The 6,398-nt window shown below is 45.7% G+C and overlaps 1 long non-coding RNA gene across 1 annotated transcript in view; it reads left to right on the top strand.

Moving 5' to 3' along the window:
* LOC142829648 (uncharacterized) overlaps positions 1-6,398 on the top strand; it is an 8,915-nt gene extending 2,517 nt beyond the window's left edge. The window contains exon 2 of the long non-coding RNA XR_012904296.1: positions 6,032-6,398. This is a non-coding gene — a long non-coding RNA (uncharacterized LOC142829648). The remainder of the gene's footprint in view (positions 1-6,031) is intronic.

Raw genomic sequence — 6,398 nt, 5'->3', positions numbered from 1 at the left:
TCTGCCAGCAGACTGAAGTAGTTATATAGGTTTGAAAGCAGGGTGAGACAGAGCCAGTTAGGCCAGTCCCTCAGTAAAGAGACATGAGAAGGCAGTTCTGGGTGAGAGGAACAGGTCTAGCTGATCTCATATATGGGTACATCTACACTTGCTCCCTAGTTCGGACTAGGGATGCAAATGCAGACGAGTGAAGTAGCTAATGAAGCCGGGATTTAAATATCCCGTGCTCCATTAGCATGATCTTGCCGGTGCACTAGTTCGAATCACAGCTGATTCGAACCAGGAAGTGCGCACCGGGACGCGTTAGTTCGAACCAAAGCCCTTGGTTCAAACTAACATTACTCCTCATTTTTTTGAGTAACGTTAAAAAATTAGGAGTAATGTTAGTTCGAACCAAGGGCTTTGGTTCGAACTAACACGTCCTGGCGCGCACTTCCTGGTTCGAATCAGCTGTGATTCGAACTAGTGCACCAGCGAGATCATGCTAACGGAGCGCGGGATATTTAAATACCAGCTTCATTAGCTACTTCACTTGTCTACATTTGCATCCCTAGTCCGAACTAGGGAGCAAGTGTAGACGTACCCACAGAAACCTCAGGGAAGAGAGATCTCTACTTATCACAGATCCTGATGTGAGGGTCAAAAGCACAGAGGCTATTTTAAATAGACTGTTGTATGGGGATTAAATAGTGTTTGTGGAGAGGACTCAAATAAGTGGCACTGTGAATTCACAATCAGTAGTGTCTGTGCAGTTTCTGTGGGGCAGGACATTGCACACACAGTGGCTGTGTCTACATTGGCATCCCTTTCCGGAAAAGGGATGCTAATGAGACACTTCGGAATTGCAAATATCCCCCGCGGCATTTGCATTTACATGGCTGCCGCTTTTTTCCGGCTCGGGGTTTTTGCCGGAGAAAAGCGCCAGTGTAGACGCGATTCTCCGAAAAATAAGCCCTTTTCCGGAGGATCCCTTATTCAAGTAGGAAATATCCTTGAATAAGGGATCCTCCGGAAAAGGGCTTATTTTCCGGAGAATCGTGTCTACACTGGCGCTTTTCTCCGGCAAAAACCCCGAGCCGGAAAAAAGCGGCAGCCATGTAAATGCAAATGCCGCGGGGGATATTTAAATCCCCCGCGGATTTGCAATTCCGAAGTGTCTCATTAACATCCCTTTTCCGGAAAGGGATGCCAATGTAGACACAGCCAGTGCAAATAAATTACTGATTGCCACAACTACACAGCCCAGATAGAGTGAAACATCTTTAAAAATAGAAACTACAGGTTGGAACTTTCTTAACCAGGGATGTGAAGGGCAACAAGACAGGTTTCTACAGGCATGTTAGCAATAAGAGGGTAATCAGAGAAGGCGTGGGGCCCTTACTGGATGAGGGAGGTAACCTAGTGATAGATGATGTGGGAAAAGCTGAAATACTCAATGCTTTCTTTGCCTCTGTCTTCACGGACAAGGACAGCTCCCCGACAAATGCACTAGGCAACGCAGTATGGGAAGGAGGTGGACAGCCCTTGGTGGGGAAAGAACAAGTTAGGAACTATTTAGAAAAGCTAAACATACACAAATCCACGGCCCCAGATTTAATGCATCTGAGGGTACTGAGGGAGTTGGCAAATGTCATTGCGGAGACTTTGGCCATTATCTTTGAAGATCGGGAGAGATCCTGGATGATTTCAAAAAGGCAAATGTAGTGCCCATCTTTAAAAAAGGGAAGAAGGATAATCCAGGGAACTACTGACCGGTCAGCCTTACCTCAGTCCCTGGAAAAATCATGGAGGGGATCCTCAAGGAATCCATTTTGAAGCACTTGGAAGAGGGGAAAGTGATCAGGAATAGTCAACATGGATTCAAGAAGGGCAAGTTCTGCCAGACCAATCTGATTAGCTTCTATGATGAGGTAACTGGCTCTGTGGATATGGGAAAGTCAGTGGATGTGACATGCCTTGACTTTAGCAAAGCTTTTGATAGGGTCTCCCACAATATTCTTGCCAGCAAGTTAAGGGACTATGGATTGGATAAGTGGACTGTAAGATGGATAGAAAGCTGGCTAGACTGTTGGATCCAATGGGTAGTCATCAACGGCTCAGTCAGGTTGGCAGATGGTTTCTAGCGGAGTGCCCCAAAGATCTGTTCTAGGACTGGTTTTGTTCAATATCTTTATTAATGACCTGGATGAGGGGATGGATTGCACCCTCAGCAAGTTCACAGATGACATTAAGATAGGGAGAGAGGTAGATACGCTGGAGGGCAGAGATAGGGTCCAGAGTGACCTGGACAGATTAGAGGATTGAGTCAAAAGAAATCTGATGAGGTTCAACAAGGACAAGAGTAGAGTCCTGCACTTGGGATGGAAGAATCCCAAGCATTGTTACAGGCTGGGGACTGAATGGCTAAGTAACAGTTCTGTAGAAAAGGACCTGGGGATTACAGTGGATGAGAAGCTGTATATGAGTAAACAGTGTGCCGTTGTAGCCAAGAAGGCTAATGGAATATTAGGTTGCATTAAGAGGAGCATTGCCAGCAGATCCAGAGAAGTGATTATTCCCCTTTATTTTGCTCTGGTGAGGCCACATCTGGACTATTGTGTACAATTCTGGGCCCCCCACTATAGAAAGGATGTGGACGCATTGGAGAGGGTCCAGCGGAGGGCGACCAAAATGATTAGGGGGCTGGAGCGCATGACCTTTGAGGAGAGACTGAGGGTATGTCTACACTACCCCGCTAGTTCGAACTAGCGGGGTAATGTATGCATACCGCACTTGCTAATGAAGCCCGGGATTTGAATTTCCCGGGCTTCATTAGCATAAGCGGGGAGCCGCCATTTTTAAATCCCCGCTGCTTCGAACCCCGTGTAGCGCGGCTACACGGGGCTCGAACTAGGTAGTTCGGACTAGGGTGCCTATTCCGAACTACCGGTACACCTCGTTTCACGAGGAGTACCGGTAGTTCGGAATAGGACCCTAGTCCGAACTACCTAGTTCGAGCCCCGTGTAGCCGCGCTACACGGGGTTCGAAGCAGCGGGGATTTAAAAATGGCGGCTCCCCGCTTATGCTAATGAAGCCCGGGAAATTCAAATCCCGGGCTTCATTAGCAAGTGCGGTATGCATACATTACCCCGCTAGTTCGAACTAGCGGGGTAGTGTAGACATACCCAGAGGGATTTGAGTTTGTTTAGTCTGCGGAAGAGAAGAGTGAGGGGGGGATTTGATAGCAGCTTTCAACTTCCTGAAGGGAGGTTCCAAGGAGGATGGAGAAAGGCTGTTCACAATAGGGATGGATGGCAGAACAAGGAGCAATGGTCTCAAGTTACAGTGGGAGAGGGCTAAGTTGGATATTAGGAAAAACTATTTCACTAGGAGGGCGGTGAAGCACTGGAATGGGTTACCTAGGGAGGTGATGGAATCTCCATCCCTAGAGGTTTTTAAGTCTCAGCTTGAGAAAGCCCTGGTTGGGTTGATTTAATTAGGATTGGTCTTGCCTTGGGTAGGGGGCTGGACTTGATGATCTCCTGAGGTCTCTTCAAGCTCTATGGGTATGTCTACACTGCCACCCTAGTTCGAACTAGGGTGGCTAATGTAGGCATTCGAAGTTGCAAATGAAGCCCGGGATTTAAATATCCCGGGCTTCATTTGCATCTTGCTGGGCGCCGCCATTTTTAAATCCCTGTTAGTGCGGACTCCGTGCCCGCGGCTACACGCAGCACGGAGTAGGTAGTTCGAATTAGGCTGTCTAATTCAAACTAGCGGTACACCTTGTTCCATGAGGAGTAACAGTAGTTCGAATTAGAGAGCCTAATTCGAACTACCTACTCCGTGCCGCGTGTAGCCGCGGGCACGGAGTCCGCACTAACAGGGATTTAAAAATGGCGGCGCCCGGCAAGATGCAAATGAAGCCCGGGATATTTAAATCCCGGACTTCATTTGCAACTTCGAATGCCTACATTAGCCACCCTAGTTCGAACTATGGTGGCAGTGTAGACATACCCTATGATTCTATGATTTTATGATTCTCTGGTCCGGCAACATCCATGGTGCAGCATGGACATTGCAGGACCAGAGAGTCCCAGTGGAGGGCCAGTGGTACAGATCCCTGTGGGACTGGCAGGGCAGCGGATAGCGAGCTGATGGTGAGGCTGCCCAGTACATGGCATTGGGGCTGTCCAGCAGGGTAAGGAGACCTAGAACAAAGCTCCCGGCAGGTCTGGGAGCCACGGTAGCTTGGTGGGACAGGGATCTGCAGCATGCGGCTGCCTGGTGGGTCTTGGAGCCCCAGTGCGGTGCGTGTGGCTGCCCTGCGGGACCAGAGCCCCAGTGCGGCATGCACAGCTGTCCTGAGGATACTGGAGCTTCAGTGTGGTGCACGCAGCTGCACGGTAAGTCCTGGAGCCATGGCAGCAATGGCTGCCCAATGGGGTCAGCAGGGCAGCAGGCCCAGCAGAAGGTGGGAAGCCACCCAGGAGGCCAGCTGGTGGCAGGAGTCCAGAAATGACCTCCCCTAGTCTGGAAAAATCCCACCTCTGGGACTGATCAGGTCCTGAGGGTGCTGGACCATGGAGGTCCAACCTGTACTGGGTATCTGTGCTATTACAATCACACTGATTCAGTCTTATTTTCTACTTTAAGAAAACAAAGCAAAACCACAAAGCTCAATAACAGCATTGCACAACTCTTGATTTAGCTTTTAACATTCAAAAGAAAAATCCAAAGCCCATCTCATGTTTCTCCCTATCGGAAGTGTTGGGTGAGGGGTGATTTTTGGGAACAGGATTTAAGATTAAAGTTAATATGAAACTTTATATAAAGTTAGTATAAAATAAAAGATACTTTGAAATAGGGCCAGTTTTATCTGAAGGTAAAGCAGGAAACATGAAAGAAATCAACATTTAAAACTTTAATAGAAATAATGGGGTAAGGGAGCAGAAGGTGTGAATGAAAGATTAAATGTAAACTGAAAACAATGTATAGCATATGGTACCAGATTAAAAATGATGGGGTGGCTGGACTGTGAAAGAAATTAGTGAATGAAATGTTTATCATTTACTAAGAAGTTATACCAAAAATGTGACTTATTTGGCATTGGGCAATTTATCAGGCTGGTGTGGTATCTCTTGAAAAGAATCCAAACTGAGCAACAACACTGCACCATTGCTGTTTTCTAAATGCAAAGGTCTTTTATTCAGTGACTCAAATCCTGTCCTCAGTTAAACCATCTGCTTTGCCCCATATTTGAAATCACTTTGCATTACTGAAACAAAGATATCACACTGGAAATTATAGATTGGATAATACACATATGAAGGAGTGGAAGGAAAATGACTGGATTGTGTAAGTGATTAAACCTGAAAAGTGAAACCAAAGATTTGATAACTGGAAAAGCCAATTACTGCAAGTGTATTCCAATGTTGTAGATATTATTCCTATAGTATGACCAAACAAAGAAACATGAAAAAAATCCAAACAATAAAAAGGAAGTAGGTACACAGCACCTTGCCTTGAGAGATTTTTAAGATTCTTTCTGCTTTCAAGAAAGCAGAATTAATTAATTTTCTAATTATTTTCACTTTGAGGCAAGACTTAAGTAAAGAGCTTTTTGAGCTTAAAGCTTCTTATTTGTTAATTGTCTGGGGGAACAGCAAGTGTTGAATGCAAAATGTCAGTGTCATTGGTAAAGGGCTATAGTCTAGATGTCAACTGTGTGAATTAGGAACATAGGAACTGCCAAACTAGATGAGAACAGAGGTCTGTCTAATCTGGCATCTGTCTCCGGCCGGTAGTGTTCCTTCGAATTTTTTCCATACATGGACAGAATAAATGTTATACCAAGGCACGTACGGATGTGCGCCACCAGTAGAAACACATGCTGCTGGCCAAGGGCTCTTTGTTAGGGTTGCCAGATGGTTTTAACAAAAATACAGGACACACTTGACATTACCTCACAATCTACATTACATCTTATTTAGTAAATACCAGACATTTATATTTTCTCATTTATATTTTCCCAATTTGTTTCCTGAACAGAAAGCTCAAATACTGGACTGTTCAGTTCAAAACCGGACACCTGGCAACCCTACTCTTTGCTAATCAGCTGAGTGGCACCTGACTCTCTCCTGGGTGGCCTTTCAAGAGCTCACCTTACAGCTAGCCAGTACTAAATGCTTCAGAAGAAAGTGCAACCCTCATCCTGGACAATTACATCATAGAGGACGTTTCTTCCTCACCCCTCACCCTGTTGCTCAGAGAGTTGTGGACTGACACATGAAGTGTATATCCCTTTCAAAATGTTTAAAATGGCTATCTAGTGTAAATATGAAAGTCCTCATATCTTATTTATGTAAATTTATCTCAAACTAATGCTTCCAATCAAAGATTAAAATTCCATATTCCA

Source organism: Pelodiscus sinensis, chromosome 5 (genome assembly GCF_049634645.1).
Source record: "Pelodiscus sinensis isolate JC-2024 chromosome 5, ASM4963464v1, whole genome shotgun sequence".
Lineage (NCBI taxonomy): Eukaryota > Metazoa > Chordata > Testudines > Trionychidae > Pelodiscus > Pelodiscus sinensis.
This window is presented reverse-complemented; position numbering and strand designations above follow the sequence as displayed.